This window comes from Mustela erminea, chromosome 13 (genome assembly GCF_009829155.1).
Source record: "Mustela erminea isolate mMusErm1 chromosome 13, mMusErm1.Pri, whole genome shotgun sequence".
Lineage (NCBI taxonomy): Eukaryota > Metazoa > Chordata > Mammalia > Carnivora > Mustelidae > Mustela > Mustela erminea.
In genome coordinates, this window is record NC_045626.1 from 38,008,942 (window position 1) to 38,030,482 (window position 21,541).

Here is a 21,541-nt window from a genome sequence, read left to right on the forward strand (position 1 = left end):
TAATAGCTGTGAGGGTTTTTTTTGTGAATGGACTTTATGATGTTGAGGTACATTGGTTTTATCCCTACTTTGTTGAGGGTTTTTTATCAAGAATTAGTGCTACATTTTATCAAAAGCTTTTTCCACATCTTTTGAGAGGATTATATGATTCTTACTCTTTGTTTTACTGATGTGGTTTACCACATTGATTTGTGAATATTGAATCACCCTTGAAACCCAGGAAGAAATCCCACTTGATCATGGTGAATGATTCTTTTAATATGCTGTTGGATTTGGCTTCGTAGTGTTTTCTTGGGAATTTTTATATCCATGTTCATCCTGGATATTGGCCCATAGTTCTCTTTTTTAGTGACATCTTTGTCTGGTTTTGGAATCGGGGTAATTCTGGCCTTGTAGAATGAGTAAGGAAGTTTTCCTTCCATTTCTATTTTTTGGACTAGTTTGAGAAGAATACATACTAACTTTTCTTTAAATGTTTGGCATGATTCCCCTGTGAAACCATCTGGCTGGCCCTAGACTTTTGTTTATCGTGACTTTTGCTTGTTTTGTTTTTAATTAAGCAGCAACTTTATTTCAAAGCTCATCAAAGAATATTACAAATACAAATAAAAAATCCTTTTAGAAGTGTCCCAAATCAGGGGTGCCTGGGTGGATCAGTCAGTTAAGCATCTGACTCTTGAATTTGACTGGATCATGATCTCAGGATTCTCTTTCAATTTACAATTCTTTTTCCCTCTCCCTCTGCTTCTCCCCTCTGTGCTCTCACAAATTCTCACTCTTTAAAAAAAAAAAGTGTCCCAAATTAAATGAAAGGGACATCAAAGTAAAATACTTGTGACATAAAGAATTCACTTAGGTTGTAGTATTTCCACATTATTTTGTTTTTAATCATTTACAATGTTCTGAAGATGACACTTAAACATTTTTTTAAAAGACATGAAATAGGGCGCCTGTGTGACTCAGTCAGGTGTCAAACTCTTGATTTCAGCTCAGATGGTGATCTCAGGGCTGTGAGAGAGAGCCCTGCATGGGGCTCTGTGCTCAGTTCAGAATCTGCTTAAGATTCTTTCTCTTTCCCTCTTCCCCCACCCCTACTTGCTTGCATGCTCTCTCTCTAAAATAAGTACATATTTTTATTTTTAAAGACATGAAATAATGCAGTTTTTTTTGTTGTTGTTCTTTTGTTCTGTTTTGTTTTTTATGTACAACCACAACTATTAAGTAGAGGAACTTAACAAGAAAAAAACCAAACCTGCTTCATACACATGAAGGGGCAATCAAATACACAACACAGCATCAGTCTTTACAAACAAGTTTGCTAAGAAAGATCTCCCATGTTTTTAGCTGCAAATGAAACAGTCTTCTCATTTAGGAAAATGTAGACATCCTTTGATTAAAAAAGTCTATTCTTCCCCTGATTTTTTAAAAAATATTTTATTTATTTGACCAAAAGACAGAGATCACAAGTAGGCAGAGCAGCAGGCAGAAAGAGGGGAAAGCAGGCTCCTTCCTGAGCAGAGAGCCCAATGTGGGGCTCGATCCCAGGATCTTGAGATCATGACCCCAGCCAAAGGCAAATGCTTAACTGACTGAGCCACCCAGGCAACCCTATTCTTCTCCCAATTTTATACTTGCTTATCTTCATTTAGAAACTATATTGGTGAGAGACTAACAAGTTTTGTGGTGTTATAAAAACCTTCGAAACAACAAACTTCAAATATTCAGTTTTTTAACAAGCAAAATATTTTCATTCTCAAATGTAAACAGCCAGTAAAAATATATATATATATGCACATATATGCATATATATATATATATATATATATGTGTGTGTGTGTGTGTGTGTGTGTGTGTATAATATATAAATTTTTTTCCAGGTATAGAAACACCAGTAATTTGCTTATGAAAAAGGTGTATTTGGAGGTAACATTTTTGTTTGTCTTAAATATAAAATTACTTTATGAAGAGTCAGGCTGTTATTATTTAAAATCTACTGGTTCACCCAGTTTCCTTATCTAAGTAGAAGCCTAACAATTTCTATAGAATTTTGGCTGTATGAGCAGACCACAGAAAAGGTCTGTCATTGGGCTGGAGAGGAGTGTTTTGTTGTGATCTGGAGGCAGTTATTCATCATGTTATACTTAAAACATTCCTTAGTGAACTTCTTCCCTATAGCCTTTAGGATAAAGCACAGAATCTGGGCTTCCTGGAAATGGTTGCTTCTAGCTGGAATACCTATCAGCAGGGTATCACTGCAGACATTCTGCATGAAGTACTCCTGAAGCTCTGCAGCTGCCTAAAAGACCTTGACCTTCTCCATGTTGACCTCCTGCTTGAGCTGCCCCACCAAGTGCTGCATACATTCGTCCTGGCCCTGGAAAACATGGCAGCAGTGGCACTTGGCTCTAGGATGAAGGAGCTGGGTTGCAGGAGCCATGAAGTTGTTGGGAGATTTTTTTCTTACTCCTTCAATTTCTTTGCTGGTTATGAGTCTATTGAGGTTTTCTATTTCTTTATGTTTCAGTTTGGGTATTATATGTTTCTAGGAATTTATCCATTTCTTCCAGATTGCCCAATGTGTTGGCATATAATTTTTTGTAATATTCTCTTATGATTATATTTCTGTTATGTTGGTTGTGATTTCTCCTCTTTTATCCATTATTTAATGTATTTGAGTCCTTTCTCTTACCTAGTTGATAAGTCTGTGTAAGGATTTATCGATTTTATTAATTTTTTCAAAGAACCAGATCCTGGTTTTATTGCTATGTTCTACTGAGTTTTTTCTTGTTTGTTTCTATATAATTCTGCTCTGATTTTTATTATTTCCCTTTTTATTTTGGTTTTCATCTTCATTTGTTGTTCTTTTTCGAGCTTCTTTAGGTATCAAGTTAGTTTGTGTATTGAGATTGTTCTTGCTGCTTGAGGTAGGCCTGAATTGCTTTATGACCCCTTTTTACAATTTTTTCTGTCTCCCAAAGGTTTCGAGCCATTGTGTTTCCATTTTCATTTGTTTCCATACCTTTTTTTTCTCTAATTTCTTGGTTGTGACCCATTCATTTTTTAGTAGGATCTTCTTTAATCTCTGTGTATTTGTGGTCTTTCCAAATTTTTTCTGTGGCTGACTTCAAGTTTCATATGACTGTGGTCAGCATATATGTATGGTGTGGTATGACCTCAATCTTTCTGAACTTGTTGAGGCCTGATTTGTGACCTGTATGTGATCTTTTCTGGAAAATGTTCCATGTGTACTTGAAAAGAATGTGTATTTTGCTTTAGAATGAAATGTTTGAATATATCTGTGAAATTCATCTGGTCCAGTGTATCATACAAAGCCACTATTTCCTGATTGATTTTCTGCTTAGACGATTGACGATTGATGTAAGTGGGGTGTTAAAGTCCCCTACTATTATTCTATTATTATCAATGAGTTCTTTTATGTGCCTCCTGGATTTGGATGTCTGTTTCCTTTCCAAGATTAGGAAAGTTTTCAGCTATAATTTTCTCAAATAGACCTTTTGCCCCCTCTTCCTCTCTTCTTCTGGGACTCATATGCTATGAAGGTTATTATGTTTTATGGTGTTACTTAGTTCCCTAAGTCTACATTCATTTTCCAAGATTTTTCTTAACCTCTTTTGTATACCCTCATTTTTTCCCCAAAAATTCTATCTTCTATATCACTCTTTTCATTCCTCTGCTTCTTCCATCCTTGTGATCATTATATCCAGTCAGTTTTGAATCTCAGTTATAGAATCTTTCTTTTCAGCCTGGGTAGTTTTTAGCTCTGTCATCTCTATGATAAGGGACTCCCTCATGTTTTCTATGCTTTTGTCAAGCCCAGCTAATATCCTTAGGATTGTTGCTTTAAATTTTGGATCAGGCATATTACTTAAATACATTTTGATTAGATCCCTGGCTGTGACCTTTTCTTTTTTGGGGAGGCTGGGGGGGTGTAAATTCCTCCATCTTTGCATTTTGTCTAGGTCTGTCTTCTCTGTGCCAGAAAAGCCTGTTCCTTTAGTGCTCCTGAAAGTAATGGTTTTATGAATAAGCATTCACATATTGTCCAGGGTCTGCCACTTCAGGAAGTGCCTCTGGTGTTGCATGTATTCTGCTCCTGTGTTTTGACGATTCTACCCCTCAGGTCTGTCCCTTGCAGAATTTCTGCTTGCTTGTAGTGGGGAGTGTTTGGACCTTAGCCAGAGTGTGGATATTTTAAACTAAGTGTGCTCTGGTCTGCTTATTAAAAGAGACTTAATGCTATTTCATCTAGACCTGAAGCTCTGCAGTACTCTATGGTGGTACCTGAAAGTTTGTGCTCTTCTTCTGGGGGAGGGGCCCAGTGATCTGGTTCTTGGGCACATTTGCTTGAGAAAAGTAACAACTGCTGAGTGTAAGGCTGTGGGTCTCGGTGTAAATGGCTTAGGCTGCTACTGAGGGGAAATGGAGGGAAAGCCAGATTCTTCATCCCTGGAGAGGGGAGTTCACACCACTATCAGGGAAGCCCTTCCATAAGAGTGAACGATTTTCCCTCACCATTGTTGTATGATGTCCCAGACATCCTTCAGATCACTGCCTTCACACTGTCCAGGTTGCTTGCCTGCCTGGAGCAATGGAATGCACTTTGGTGTCTATCCCAGCCAGGCCTGCTGAGTTTTAAAACTCCAGACTTTAAGGACCTGGTGTGGTGAGACCTCTGCTGGTCTTCTGGAGGACAGTCTTATCACATTGGGACCAATGCAAGTTTGACCCAGAAGTGTGCTCACACAAGAGTGCATGATCATCATGGGTTTTACAGTAAAGCACAGTAAAGAGCCAGTGTCCATGTTAGCCAACCTCAGCAGGTGTCTCTGCTCCTATGTTAAGGGGTGGGGGTAGGAAATGGCACATGCCAGCTCCCTTTTCACTGAAGAGGCAATGTCTTCTCTCTCAGATGCTCTCCACAAAAGGGGAAACATCTCTCCCAGTGTGTCTTAGGTGAGCCTCAGATCACTGTAGTCCCCTTAGAGCTCTATAACAGCCATGCTCCAGACCTCTAAAACTACAGTCTTTGAGCTCTGCTGGTTACAAAAACTCACAATAGTCAGCACCTCTCATTTCTCTAGTGTTTTCCCTGGTGATCTCCAGTGTGCTCCTCTCCCCCACCCCCCCCACTCTCTCTCCCCATCCAGGGCTCTCTTCCCTCTTCAGTACCTATGCTTGAGCCATTTCTCCCCCAAAGCATGTTTCCACACCTTCCACAGTGTGGCCTCCTCTCCTCCTCTTGTGCAGTTCGTCCTGTCCATCCTCAGATTGATTTCTTGAGTATTCAGAATGATTTGGTATTTATCTAGCTGTGTTTGAGGGATGAAGCAAGCCTAGAGTCCTCCTACTATACCATCTTAGCACCTCCCACCTGAGGGAGGTCATTATTAACTTTTCCTTAAATGTTTGGTAGAATTCCCCTATAAAGACATCTTGGTTTTAAGTTTATTGGGAGTTTCCTTTTACTAGTAACAAAAGTGAATCAGTAATCAGTCTGTTTAGATTTTCTATTTTTTCCTGGTCCAGTCTAGAAAGATTGAATATTTTTAAAAATTTATCTATTTCTTCTACATTGTATAATTTGTTGGCACATAGTTTTTTGAAGTAGTTTTATGTAACCCTTTGTATTTCTGTGGTATTCATTGTAAATTCTCTTTCATTTGTGATTTTGAGTCCTCTCTTATCTTAAAAAATCTGATTAAATGTTTGTACATTTAATCTTTCCAAAGAAGCATTGATCATTTCTATTCTTTTAATCTCCATTTCACTTAATTCTGCTTCATTCTCTCATCTTTTTCTCCTTCTCCTAACTTTGGGTTTTGGCCTTCTTTTTCCTTTAGGTGTAAGGTTAAATTGAGATTTTTTGTTGTTTCTTGAGGTGAGCTTTAAGAAAAAAAATTAGAACTGTTTTTGCTGCATCCCAAAGATTTTGTTGTGTTATGTTTCCATTTGCTTTTTTTTTTTTAACTGAGCATTTATTTATTTTTTTTTAATTTTTTATTTTTTATAAACATATGTTTTTATCCCCAGGGGTAAAGGTCTGTGAATCACCAGGTTTACACACTTCACAGCACTCACAAATGCTTTTTCCATTTGCTTTTGTCTCAAGCTACTTTTTGATATTTATTTTTTGATTTCTCCATTGACTTATTGGTTATTTAGTAGCATGTTGTTTAGCCTCCATGTATTTTTGTTTTTTCCATCTTTTTTTCCTTGTGGTTTATTTCTGGTTTCATGCCATTTGGGTAAAAAAGGTGCTTGATTTGATTTCAGACTTTTAAAATTTATTAAGACTTGTTTTGTGGCTTAACATGATCTATCCTGGAGAATGTTTCATGTGCAGTTGAGACAAATGTATGTTCTATCATTTTGGATAAAATGATCTGTAATCTTTTAAGACCATCTGGTCTAATTGGTCATTTAAAATAACTATTGCCTTATTGATTTTCTGTATGGATGATCTATCCATTGATGTAAGTGGACTGTTAAAGTCCCTACTATAATTGTATGAGTGTGAGTTTCTCCATTTATATCTCTAATATTTGCTTTATGTATGTAGGTTCTCCTACATGGGTGCACAAATACCTAAAAAGTTATGTCCTTCTTTGGATCAATCCCTTTGTGATTATGTAATGCCCTTCTTTGCCTCTTATTATAATCTTTGTTTTAACGTCTGGTTTGCCTAACATAAGTATTGCTACCCTAACTCTACTATTCTTTTTTTTTTTTTCTGTCTAGTCAGTCACCTATATTTTTGTTTGAAACATTTAGTCCACTTACTTTTAAAGTAATTGTTGATAGGTATGTCCTTATTGTCATTTTCTTAGTTGTTTTCTGGTTGTTTTTGTAATTCTTTTCTGTTCATTTCTTCTCTTACTTTCTTCCCTTGTGACTTGATGACTCTCTTTAGTCTTATGCTTGAATTACTTTATTTTTTTGTGTATCTGTTTCAGATTTTTGGTTTATGGCTACTGTTAGGTTCATATAAAACAACATGTATATAGCAGTAGGCTCATATATAGCAATATATGTATATAGCCATCTATATTATGTTGATGGTCATTTATATTCAAATATGTTCTAAATACACTATATTCTTACTTTCTCCCCTTTCTAATATATATATATATATATATATATATGGTCATATTTGACATCTTTTTATTTTGTGTATCCCTCAACTAATTTTTGTAGACAAAATTGAGCTTACTACTTTTGTCTTTTAACCTTTATACTAACTTTATAAGTGATTAATCTACTACCTTTACTATGTATTTGCTTTTACAAGTGAAATATTTTTCTTTCATATTTTTTTACTTGTATGTATGGCCTTTTCCATTGAAAGAAGTCTCTTTAACCTTTCTTTTAAGGCCCAGTTAGTGATAATGAACTGCTTTAATGTTTTTTTGTTTGTTTGTTTTGTTTTTGTTCTTTTTGTCTGGGAATATCTTTAACCCCTTTTTGATTCTTAATGATAACCACTAGGTAAAGTATTTTTGATTTTATCTTTTGTTTGTTTTTTCCTTAAGCACTTTGAGTTTATCCTGCACTTCCTGTCTGGCCTGTAAAATTTTTGCTGAAAAATCAGCACTAATAGTCTTATAAGGTTTTCCTAGTTATGTAACTATTTGATTTTTCTCTTACTGCTATTGAGATTCTCTATTTTCAGTTTTTGAGTTTTAGTTATTATGTGCCTTACTATGGATCTCTTTGTGTCAGTCTTTTTTGGGGCTCCCTGTGCTTCCTGAACCAGGACATCTGTTTCATTTCTGAGGTTAGGAAAGTTTTCAACTATTATTTCTTCTTCAAGTTCTCTGCTCCCTTCTCTCCTCTCCTTCTGCAACCCCTATACTGTGAATATTAGTGTGCTTGATATTGTCCTAGACACCTCTTAACCTGTCCTCATTTTTATTTATTTATTTATTTATTTTCGGTCTGTTCAGTTTGAATGATTTCCAGTACCCTATCTTCCAGATTGCTTCCTCTAATCTGCTGTGGACTTCCTCTAGTGTATTTTTAATTTTGTTTGTTGTAATCTTCAGCTCTGATAGGTTTTCATATTCTCTATCTTTTTGTTGATATTTTCACTGAATTCATCCACTATTAAGTCTGATGAGCATCTTTATGACCATTACTTTAAACTCATTATGAGTCAGACTGCTTATCTCCATTTCAGTTACTTGTTTGTTTCTAAGGTTTCATCTTGGTTTTGTTTGTTTGGAACATGTGTTCTGTCTTCTAATTTTCTGTATTTGTTTTTATGTATTTTATGTATTAAGTAAGTCATTTAGATCTGTATCTCTTGGTTTTGAAAGTAATGGACTTATGTAGAAGGTATCCTATAGGGCCCATAATGCAATCTCATCTGGTCACCACAACTGGGTGTTCTAGGGCTGTCCTTTACGTGGGCCATAAGCACCATCCTGTTATGGCTATGCTGATGAATAGGGCTCCCTCTCAGTATGGCTGGTTGTAATACCTAACTGCAACTACTGTGGGTACAGTGCTTGGCAGGACTGGCCCCTGTATGGCTGGCTGAGAAACCCAGCTATAGCTGATTGGGCATGCTGGTGGGTGGAGGTAGCCCCTAGTGTAGTGGCTTGAACAGTTGCAGGTGTGCTAATGGTCAGGACTGCCTACCCCCCACCCCATCTCTGGGGCAGGAGTTACTTTGGAGGTGCTTGAGTCTGACCAGGGCTACCTGCTTGGTGTGACATGACAGTACTGGCTTTGGGAGGATTCTAGTCCTCGCTGAGACTGCCTGCCAGGTATGGTGGGGAGGGAGCAGCTTTGGAGGGGTACTTGCCAGGTGGACATGTTGGGTAGAGTGGGCTCATAGAACACAGGGCAAGCAGTATTAGCCAAGTCGATAGAAGGTGTTCAATCTACCTTCCACTAGCATCTGCCAGTTAAGATAAAAAAGGCAAGGAAAACAGTATCTGCCAGTACTTCCATTCCTGGAGAAAGTTCCTAAATTTCCTTACCTTTCCAACAAATGCCTAAATTTTGTCAATAAATCTTCATGTACAATCCAGGCACTTTTCAAACTGCTGCCACCATGCTGTGTCTAGGAATGAGTGAAAAAGCATGCTGAACCTTTAAAAGCAGAGTAGCAGAATCTTAGTTTCTTATAGTTCTCCAGTTCTCCTGGATTTAAGCCCACATGATTTTTAAAACTTCCCGAGTTTAGCTCCACTGATTTTCAAAGCCAGACATTACAGGGGTTTATTAACCTGGTAGAGATCCCCAGTGCTAGGGATGACCAATATAGGGATTAATTTCCTTGCTCTTCCAGGGGGACCTCTTGTCTGTGATATTCCTCCTTGCTAAACTGTCCTCATGATACTAGTGCCTGTCAAGTGAGAAAACCATTGTGATAACCAACATACATCTTGAAGAACAGGCTTGAAAAACTGGTATTATTTTGAAGTGCCAAAAAAGTAGTTTTCGTTTTAAGATTAAGTGAGATCACCCTTCAGAGGTTATGATGAAAAGGAATGATATTGAAATAACTAAAATTACATGAGAATTTTCAAAGTAATTTTTAAGGTTCATTATTGGACAATGTCAAGATGAAATGTCAACTGTGACTTATTTATCCAGAAACTGTTTAAGATTAACCTCATTCATTGGAAAGCATTTACAAAATCGCAAACCAGTAAACCAAATAACAAATACCAATCCATAGTTATATGAATGGATAATTACAGAAGTGCATGCAGTTGTAAATAGTAATACAAAGATATCCTGTGGAATATGACATTTCAACTATCATGTGGAAAAACCTTTTTGACAAAACAAGTGAGAAATTACAAATGCCTAATTTGAAATATATGAAGACTATATCATTTGTCTTTATATTTAATAAATGATTGAAAGAAAACTCAAAATATTAATAGAATATGAAAAACAATAAAAGAGAAGGGACATCAATAGATACTCTGACACTGAGAAGTAACTGACTTGTAATAAAAATTTTCAGATCATACTAAAGGCAGTATTTGGGAGTAGAAAAATACAATTAATGATGAGGAATGAATTATATTAACCCACTGGGAGAATATTTAAATTTCATATTGAATTTGACAGAATATACCAATATTAAGAAAACATAATCTCATAAAATGCCACTGTAATGAAGACAATCAGTCACTTCATATGAAAACTTGAAATGCCCTAAAAACTCATAGGTTAGACATGAAAAGAACTTGATTAAGGGTTTCCTCAATAGAAAACAATGTAACAATTTGCATGATATTAGCAATAATTAATTTGAAGAGCAAAAGAAAATTTCTTAACTGTCAACAGTAAAAGACACATTTCCATCAGACAGGCTAAAGACTGAATCATTTATCTATTCTCAATAGATGATAATACAAAATAATTGTCATATGAAGAAGCAATCAAAGAGCATGCAGCCAAGAAATGTGAAAAGAAAAGAGTATTATAAGGATGTGCCAGAGACTATGATTTTTAAAATATTATTTTTCTGTATTTTGTGATGATTATAGCATTTATAAGCTTTTTAAAATCTCATAATTTGTGATCTTTCTCTTAATAAATCTTTTGTATCTAATTTTTCAAGTAAGTGAGCCCTATCTCCAAATTTTATAACTTTAAGGCCTCAAAAGATGTGGATCAAATCTATCCTATGAGCCTAGAATGCTGCTTTAAATATGGATCAATGGTTCTTTAAATGTTGAATAAATTATTGTTATGTAAAATATCTGAAATGGAGGAAACTCACCAAACTAATCATAAATCTTATAAATTTTAAAATTTATTTTGTAAGTTCAGTATGTATTGAAAAATAGAGAAAATAGTACACAGTTACTAATATCTATCAGCCAAATTCAACAGTGATTAAGACTTTCCACAGTGCTTCACATTTTTCTTTTTTTTCTGCAGTATTTTTAAGCAAATCCCAGATATCCATGTCATTTCATCTCTTAAACCTCAATATGTGTCCCTAACAAATGTGAACATTTTCCTACATAAATATTTACTTAACTAAATGTTAGGTCTTACATCTAGCAAAATTAATAAGAATTTGATGTTATCATGTAATACCTTCATCTACAGTTAAATATTCCCAATGTTTTTTCAAAATTGACAATTTGTATTGAGTTCATTTGAATCATGATACAAACAAGGTCAATATTTAACTTTATCACCCACAAACATATTGTGGGTTTAGTTCCAGGAAATCACAATAACGTAAATATCACAATAAAACTGGTCAAATTAATTTTTTGGTTTCCTGGTGTATAAAAGCTTTATTTACCATATACCATAGTCTCTTAAGTGTGCAATAACATTACTTCTTAAAAACTGTGCATATTTTAATGAAAGATCACTTCATTGCTAAAAGATGCTAACCATCATCTGAGCTTTTAGTGAGTCATAGTTTTTTGTTGTTGTTGTTTGTTTTTTTGTTTTTTTTTGTTTTGTTTTTGTTTTTTGTTTTTTTTGCTGGTAAATGTCTTGCCTTGATGTTGGTGGCTTCTGATGGATCAGGGTAGTGGATGCTGAAGGTTGGGATGGCTGTGGCAATTTCTGAAAATAAGACAACTGTCAAGTTTGCAGATTGATGGACTCTTTCTTTTACTAACAATATATCTCACATTCAGTGCAGTTTGATAGCATTTGACCCACAGAACTTCTTTCAAAATTGGAGTCCATCCTCAAGCTCAGCAGTGCTTTATCAACTGGGTTTTTGTAACAATCTAAATCCTTTGTCGTCATATCAACAATGTTCACAGTGTCTTCACCAGAAGTAGATTCCTTCTCAAGAATCTACTTTCCTTGCTCCTCCCTAAGAAGCAACTCTTCATCCATTCAAGTTTTATGAGATTACAGCAATTCGGGTACATCTTCAGTTTCCACTTCTAATTCTACTTCTCTTGTTATTTCTACCACATCTGGAGTTACTTCTTCCACTGAAGTCTGGAACCCCTCAAAGTCCTTTATGAGGACTGGAATAAACTTTTTTTAAAATAGATTTTATTTATTAGAGAGAACATAAAAGAGAGGTGGGGTTTGTGCAGGGGCAGAAGGAGAGGGACTCTCAAGCAGACTCTGCATAGAGGCTGGAGCCCAATGTGGGACTTGATCTCCCAACCCTGAGATCATGACCTGAGCTAAAAATCAAGATTTGGACAGTTAACTGACTAAGCAACCCAGGCAACCCTGGCATCAACTTCTTATAAACTCCTGTTAATGTTGATATTTTAACATTTTCCTATGGATCCTAAGTGTTCTGAACAGATTCTGGAATGTTGAATCTTTTACAGAAGGTTTTCAATTTTCTTTGCTCAGATCCATCAGAAGAATTGTTATATATGAAAATTGTAACTTTATGAAATGTATCTCTTAAATAAGACTTGAAATTCAAAAGGACTCCTTGATTTGTGAGCTCCAGGATGGATGTTGTGTTAGCAGGCATAAAACTATTGATCTCGTTGTACGCCTCCATGAGAGATGGAGTGACTAGGTGTATTGTCAATGAAAGGAATGTTTTGTGTTTTTTCTGAGAAGATCTCAGCAGTGGGTTTATAATGTTTAGTCAGTCATGTTATAAACAAATGTGTTGTCATCAAGGTTCTGTTTTTCCATTTATAAAGCAAAGTAGAATGGATTTGACCTAATTCTTAAGGACCCTAGGATTTTCCCAATGGTCAATGAGCATTAGCTTCAACTTAAAGTCACTAGGTGCATTGACTCCTAACAAGAGAGTCAGCCTGTCCTTTGAAGTTTTGAAGCCAGATATTGACTTCTCTCTAGCTATGAAAATCTTAGATAGCATCTTCTTCCAATATAAGGCTGTTACTTCTTACACTAAAAGTTTGTTATTTAGGATAGCCACTTTTATTATCTTAGCTAGATCTTCTGGATAATTTCATGCTACATCAACACTTGCTGTTTCACCTTGCGCTTTGAAGTTAGGGAGATAGCTTCTTTCCTTAACCTCATGAACGACTCTCTGCTAGTTTCAATGCCATTGGAATTTTCATGTGTCTTAATTAATTTTATTTAGAGTTAGGGCCTTGTTCTGGATTAGGCTTTGGTTTAAGAGAAAGTTGTGGCTGGTTTGATCTTCTCTACAGACCACTGAAACTATCTCCTTATCAATATGATTGTTTCACTCTTATTATTTGTGTGTTCACTGGAATAGCACTTTTAATTTCCTTCAAGAACTTTTTGTTTGCATTCACAATTTGGTGGCACAAGAGGCCTTGATTTGGCCTGTCTCTACTTTTGATATGCTTTCCTCACTAAGCTTAATCATTTCTGCTTTGATTTAAAGTGAGAGACATGTGACTCTTTCACTTGACACTTAGAGGCCATTATAAGATTATTAATTGGCCTGATTTCAATTTTGTTGTTATCTTAGGTAATAGGAAGGCCTGAGGAGAAGGACAGAGATGGGGAAGCTGCTGGTCAGTGGAGCAGTCAGAACATACTTTCTTAATTAAGTTCACTGTCTTTTATGGGCATGGTTTGTGATATCCCAAAACCATTACAATGGTAACAGTAGAGATCACTAATCACAAGTCACCATAACAATTGCAATAATGAAGAAAAAGGTTGAATTAGTGTAAGCATTACCAAGTGTGATACGGAGACACAAAGTGAGCTTAATGCTGTTGGAAAAATGGTGCTGATAGATTTGCTTAACACAGGGTTAACACAAACCTTCAGTTTGAACCCTCCCCCCCATAAAACAACCCCACAATTTCTGTAAAATCCCATAAAACTAGGTATGCCTGTATACCTCTTAAATCCCTTCTAACGTGTCCTTCATTTTTCTGGTGTCACTTATTGCAGAACCAAAGTCAGTTGCCCTATATGATGTCTCCTATTTTGAATTTGTCTCTTTGCTTTCTCTGGTGTCATTTAACTTGTTATTCTGTCTGCCTTATTTCTTATAAATGGAAGTTAGCTCTGGGCCAATGTTTTTCAAACTCGAGAGAGTATTAGAATACCCTGGAGGGTATATGAAAACATAAATTGCTGGGTCTAGCCCCAAGGTGTCTGATTCAGGTGGTCTTGGAGGGGGGCCAATAATTTGAATTCATAGTAAGTTCCCAGGAGATGCAGTTACTGCTAACATAGCAGGCATTCTGTGAAAACCATTGCTTCTAGACTGCTCTTGATGATTCTAAGATTGTCCAATATATTCAGTAATGATAACTAATATATTTTTAAAAGTTACTGAATTCAGTAAAGTTACAAAATACCAAATCAATATACAGAAATCTTTTTGCTTCAACTGTACTTCAATGAAAAAACCTGTTGTTTCTACACACTAAGAACAACGATCAGAAAGAGAAACTCAGAGAACTCTCATTAAAAATTACATTAAAAAGAATAAAATACCTAGGAATAAGCTTAACCAAGCACATGAAGGACCTATGCACTGAAAAGTATTAAGACACTGATGAAAGAAATTAAAACTGACACAAACAAATGGAAAGATAGTCCATGCTGATTAACTGGAATAATATTACTACCCAAAGTAATCTAGAGATTCAGCACAGTCTTATCAAATTAAATTTATTTAGACACATGAAAATGGCATTTTTCACAGAAGTAAAACAGATAATACTAAAATTTGTATGGAACCACAAAAGACCCCAAATAGCCAGTGCAATCTTGACAAAGAAAAACAAAACAGGAGGCATCATGCTCTCTGATTTCAGTATGTATTACAAATCTATATGTGTATGTATATATATATATGTATATATATATATACATATATATATGTATATATATGTATATATATGTATATATATACATATACACAGACACACACACACACAAAGCTATATGTACTAATATATGTTACGTATTATATACGTGTATTATATATGTATTAAAACTATATAGTATTGACATAAAAAATGAAACAAGATGGGACTGGGGAGGGAAACAAACCATAAGAGACTCTTAATCTCCCAAAACAAACTGAGGATTGAAGGGGGTGGGGGGAGGGATAGAGTGGCTGGGTCATGGGAACTGGGGAGAGTATCTTCTATAGTGCTATGAATTGTATAAGACTGATGATTCACAGACCTGTATGCCTGAAGCAAATAATACATTATATATATTTCTAAAAAAAAGAATGAAAGGATTCAAAAAAACCCTTTCACATTAAAAAAAAAACACACACAAAAAAACAAAAAAAGACACAGTTCAGTGGAATGGAATACAAGGACCAGAAATAAACCCATGCATATATGGTCAATTAATTTATGACAAAACCAAGAATAGACGATAGGGAAAGACAGTGTCTTCAATAAACAATGTTGGGAAGATTGGACACCTGCATGCAAAAGACTAAAACTAAACCACTATTTACCACCATGTACCAAAACAAACTTAAATGGATAAGAGACTTGAATGTAAGACCTGAAACCAGGAAACTCTGAAAGAAAATATAGGCGGTAATTTCCTTGATGTCCATGTTGATGATGATTTTTGGATTTGACATCAAAAGCAAAAGTTAACAAGTTGGACAATGTCAAACTAAAAAGCTTTTGCACTGTGAAGGAAACCAACAAACAGGAGAACATACATTCAAATGTTATATTCAATGAGGTTAAGATCTAAAATATATAAGAATTCCTACACCAAAAACCCAACCAATCCAATTTAAACATGGACAAGGGATCTGAACAAACATTTTTCCAAAGAAGATATACATATGGCAAAGAGATACCTGAAAAGATGCTCGATATCACGAATTATCAGGGAAATGCAAATCAAAACTACAACTAGGTATCACCTCATACCTGTTAGAATGGCTACTATCAAGAAAGGAAGGTATAAAAAGTGTTGGCTAGGATGTGGAGAAAAGGGAACACTTGGACGCTGTTAGGGGAAGTATGAACTGGTGTAGCCATTATGGAAAACAGTATGGATGTTCCTCAAAAAATGAAAAATAGAACTTTCATTATGGGAACACCTCATTATGGGTGCTCACATAAATAAATACATAAATAAAATCTTTTTTTTTTTTTAAGTTTGATTTATTTGAAAGAGAGATCACAAGTAGGCAGAGAGACGGGGCGGGGGGGAAGCAGGCTCCCTGCCTAGCAGAGAGCCCAATTCAGCACTTGTTCCCAGGACCCTGAGATCATGACCTGAGCCAAAGGCAGAGGCTTTAACCCACTGAGCCACCCCAGTGCCCCACACCCCTAAAATCTTTAAAAAATAAAGCAAAATTTAAAAAGTTTCATATGATCCACCAAAGCTACTTCTGGGTATTTGTGAAAACACTAACTGGAAAGGTATATTCATTCCCATGTTCATTGTATTATTACTCATAATACCCAAAACATGGAATGAACCTAAGTGTCCATCGATGGATGAATGAATCAAGAAAATGTAGTGTATATATACAGTAGATTATTATTCAGCTATAAGAAGAAGGAACTCTTGCCAAATGTGACAACATGGGTGGACCTTGAAGACATTCTGTTAAGTGAAAAGAGAGAAATGCAAAAATCAAATGATCTCACTTATATGTGGAATCTTGAAAAACAAAACAAAAACCAAATCAGAGATATAGAAAACAAGTTGGTGCTGCCAGAATTGGGGGAGCTGGTTGTCGGTGGATAGGGAATAGATGAAGGGAGTCAAAAGGGACAAACTTTGAGTTATAAAGTAAGTCATGGAGGTATAATGTACAGCATAGTAACTATGGTTAATAATATTGCATTGCATATTTGAAATTTAATATTAAAGGTTCTCATCACAATTTTATATATAGTGACAGAGCTTAGCTAGAATTATTTAGATCATTCTGTAATATATCCAAATATCAAATCCTTATTATATACCTGAAACTAATACAATATCGATTATCAATTATAACTCAATTTATTTGATTTCATTTTTATATTTATTTATTTATTTTAAGATTTTATTTATTTATTTGACAGATGGAGATCACAAGTAGGCAGAGAAGAGAGGAGGAAGCAGGCTCCCTGCTGAGCAGAGAGCCCGATGCAGGGCTCGATCCCAGGACCCTGGGATCATGACCTGAGCCGAAGGCAGAGGCTTTAACCCACTGAGCCACCCAGGCGCCCCTTATTTTTATTTTTTTAAAGATTTTATTTACTTATTTGACAGAGATCACAAGTAGGCAGTGAGGCAGGCAGAGAGAGAGAGAGAGGAGGAAGCAGGTCATGATCCCAGGGTCCTGGGACCAAGCCCCGCTTTAAAAGCTCTCTGCTCAGCAGGGAACCTGCTTCCTCCTCTATCCTCTATCTGCCTGCCTCTCTGCCTACTTTATTAATTTAAAAATTAATTCAGATTATCTTCTATACAGCTCTAACATGTAAGCAATCACTTATTCAGAAGATATTTGGCATCTTATTCTCACTGTGTGCTTGACGTTGTGCATGGTGTTTAAGATGGAAAAGGCATGGTCTTTGAGTGACCCCAACATCAAATACCTCTTGGGCTTTGTGGAAGATAGACATATAAGCCAACTTCTATAATACTTCATGATCAGTGCTGTGATAGAGCTATGTACAGGCTACTATGAAAGCATGGATTCCTGCCACTAGATTCATCCCCTTATTTAGGGCATGATAAAGAAATGAAAAGTTTATCTTTATTTCCCTTGGCTGTGTATATCACATATTTCCCCCTTTAGCCTCAACTCTGTCTCCTATCAAGCGCTGTGACCTTGCTTTCTGAGCCATTCTATGCTCTGACCACAGAGTAAGATTAAGCTTCCATTTTCTAGGTGTGGGGAAGGGAGTTTTCCCAGGTCCAGAGCTGGAAGTTCTATTAGGGTAGTAAAAATGTGAGAAAATAGAAGTGCAAATGTATTTTTCAAGGAGCCTTTTCTAAGGAGAGAGCCACAGGTTATCTCTAGAGGAAAAAAATGGAATATGTAATTAAGGCAAAAATAATCTATTGGCCCTATGAACTAACACCTGTGTTATGAGGATAAGCAAGTTTGCATCTTCTATAGGGCCTAAGGGGTGATTCCTTAGCATTTAAAAAAAAAAAAAAAAGATTTTACTCATTTATTTGATAGAGCATAAGCTGAAGGAGCAGCAGACCGAGAAGGAAAAGCAGACTCCGTGCTGAAAAGGAGCCCAGAAGTGGGACTCAATCCCAGGACACTGAGATCATGAATGGAGTTTAAGACAGATGCTTAACTGACTGAACCACCCAGGCACTCCAACGTTTGGTTTTTCTTTAAGATTTGATTTAGGGGCACCTTGGTGACTTAGTTAAGCATCTGCCTTCAGGTCAGGTCATGATCCCAGGGTCCTGGGATAGAGCCCCACATCAGGATCCCTTCTTGGTGGGGAGCTTTCTTCTCCTTCTCCCTCTCCCCCTGCTTGTGCACTCTTTGTCAAATAAATAAGATCTTTAAAAAGAGAGAGAGATTTGGGGTGCCTGGGTGGCCCAGTGGATTAAAGCCTCTGCCTTCAGCTCAGGTCATGATCCCGGGTCCTGGGATCGAGCCCCGCACCGGGCTCTCTGCTCAGCAAGGAGCCTGCTCCCTCACCCCTCTGCCTGCCTCTCTGCCTATTTGTGATTTCTCTCGCTGTCAAATAAATACATAATTTTTAAAAAAAGATTTAATTTGGATTTTTTCAATTTGTACCTGGAATATGAAAATAATTGCACCCAAAATGAAGACTTCTTAGAGTATGGTCATCCAAAGTTCTTTATAAAGTAAGGTAGATTTATGGTGTAGAGACTGCAATATTTTATGTGGGTTGTTAAAAGGCTGTAGTGATTTTTATGGCTTCATTCTGTGTTATCATCCCAATACCCCTATTCCCCATTTTTTTAAAAAGGTCTTTATTTTTTAGAGCAGTTTTAAGATCACATGCAGAGATTTCCACATACCCCCTGCCCCTGTGCAAATATAGCCTCCCTCATCAATATCACTTATCAGAGTGGTACATTTGTTCTAACTGATGAACCTATATTGACAAACTATAAATACCCAAAGTCTGTGGTTTATATTGGGAGTCATGATGCTGCATATTCTATGGATGACATGTATCTACCATTACAGCAACATACAGAGTATTCTCAGGGCCCTAGAAATTCTCTGTGCTGCCGCTCTTTACCCCCCACTCCCCACAACCCCTGGTCTTTGAACTGTTCATCCTTCTGCTTTGTCCAGAATGTTTTAGAGCTCAAATCATATAATATGTAGTCTTTTCAGATTGACTTCTTTCACCTAGTGACAGGTATTTGGTCTCCCTTCATGTCTCCATTAGCTCATATCTTATTAGTACTGAATAATATTCCATTACTGGAGGTACCACAGTTTATGCATCCATTCACTTACCGAAACACATCTTGATTGCTTTTGTTTTAGCAGTTCTGCATAAAGCTGTTATAAATATCCCTGTGCAGTTTATCTGTGTAGACGTAAGTTTTTAACTCCTTGGGTAAATACCAAGAAGCAGGACTATGAGTTCATATGATAAGATAATGTTTAGTTTTGTAAGAAAAAGTCAAACTGTCTTCCAAAGCGGTTGTACCACTTTGCGTTCCCTTCATCAGTGAATGAGTTCCTGTTGCTCCAAATCCTTACTAGCATTTGATGTTGATGTTGATGTTCCAGATTTTGTCCGTTCTAATAGGTGTATAGTAGTATCTCCTGGTTTTAATTTGCATTTCCCTGATGACGGATGACATGGAGCTTCTTTTGATATGTCTGTGTGTGATCTGTTTGTCTCCTTTGCTGAGTTATCTCTTCAGGTTTGGGGCTCATATTTTAATCAGGTTGTTTGCTTTCTTATGTTTAGTTTTTAGTGTTCTTTGTGTATTTTGGCTAACAATCCTTTATCAGATGTGCCTTTTGTAAATATTTTCTCCCCATCTGTTACTTGGCTTCATTCCCCCATTTTTTAAGACCAAATAGTTTTGTAGAAAATGCGACTGCTAACAGTCTTAAATGCTATTTCTGTAGAGAACATTTCTTTGTTGCTGTGAGAGAAGATGTAGAGGTCAAGTGTGGATTCCTATCTCAGTCTAGCTTGAAAGAAAATGCAAATTAACTTGAGAAGTAGAGAGCAATGATAGTGTTTAAATCTGTGTCAAATGCCATAGTATATTAAAAGTTCACAGTTTAGAGAACGTTAAAGTAGAGTGAGCTAGAAGAGGAGATCTTGGTGGAAATTGAATTTACTAGGATTGGCCTTGAAAGCTAGTTGTATCTTCAACATTGAGAGAGACAGGAAATGGCACTCCAGCTGAGAAAATTTCAGTTTATATAATAGAAGGAAAAAATGATTATGTTTTAGATTTAGATTCTGAATATTCTCAGGTCTGTAAAACTGGGTCTTCTTTACCTAGAGGGACTAGAGGTATAAATCCAACATCATTCTAAATGGTTCTGTTTAAAGCGGACTGTGGGTTGTATATTTCTCGTGGCATGCAGAAAGAATATATTATCCCAGCATATTTGCATTCAGTTAAGTGTACTGTAACATTTTTTAAATGTTGCACATTGGCATTAAAAATATATACATGGTCTATTTTTCAAACCTATGGGATATTTGCCTTATATTTTATTAGGTAAATATACTTTGTTAATAATTTGAAATATTATAATATTACAATAATATATTATAAAATGTGTTTTTTAAATTTTAACTTTATTTTTTATGTCAGGGACCTATGCTAGTTTTATTATTCTTCCTCTGATTATGAAGTCATAATATATTAGCATGATCCTTACAACATATCGCACATATGTTATTCCACGCAGGCATTTTTGAACACTGCTGATTTTAAAATTTCCCATTGTGAGGTTCTCAAAAACATTTTACATTTTGGATTTGAGAGTGCTGTTGATGTTTAGAGATAATCTCCATTTCATTGAAGTAATCTATGTATCTAAGTTTCCATATGTGAAACTTGGGTTGTTAATCTGGCCTTACCATGATTGATTTCCATACCACCTCAGATGCCATTGCAAAGGACTAAAACTCAGATTTAAGCAAAGAAGAAAATGAAGAAGGATGGGGTGTAGAAGATGTGCAGGATCACAGAGCTGATGGGTTAATTTCAGGCATAGTTGAATCTGGAATCTCAGATGATGTTATTAGGAGTCTATTCTGCTTAACCTTGCTGGGTTCAACGTGATTTCAGCTACCCAGGGATAAAGTCGGGGCACAGCTGGGGTAGAGAAGTTTGCTGCCCTGGGGTTGGCACGCTCATCTGGCGGAGCAGAGGCTATTTCTGAAACGAAAAGGTGATATGTAGACAAAGGAATAGAAGATACTACAGCAGGACCCATGGTTGGTCTTGAACACAATTATCAAAGTTTTTGAGATCTGTGTTGGTTAGCATTCATCTTTTAAAGCATTAGGAGGCATTAAGCTTCACATGATTCAGAGGAAACCTGGTTCTTTTTCTCTAGACCAAAATTCGATTCCATCCTAAGACTCACGGACAATTAAAAAACTGATTTTCAAGACTTTGTCTTATAATTAGCACCCCTAGTATCAATATGTGTAGTCCT

The 21,541-nt window shown here is 36.2% G+C and overlaps 1 protein-coding gene and 1 long non-coding RNA gene across 11 annotated transcripts in view; one reads left to right on the top strand and one right to left on the bottom strand.

The window, feature by feature from the left end:
• The window catches only part of NOL4 (nucleolar protein 4), a 402,656-nt gene that overhangs the window by 269,768 nt on the left and 111,347 nt on the right, over window positions 1-21,541 (top strand). The window lies entirely within an intron of this gene.
• LOC116572137 lies at window positions 99-17,330 on the bottom strand. Its single transcript, XR_004278140.1, has 3 exons — window positions 17,319-17,330; window positions 12,795-12,798; window positions 99-154 (listed from the first exon to the last, which is right to left on the bottom strand). It is a non-coding gene; the product is annotated as an uncharacterized LOC116572137 (long non-coding RNA).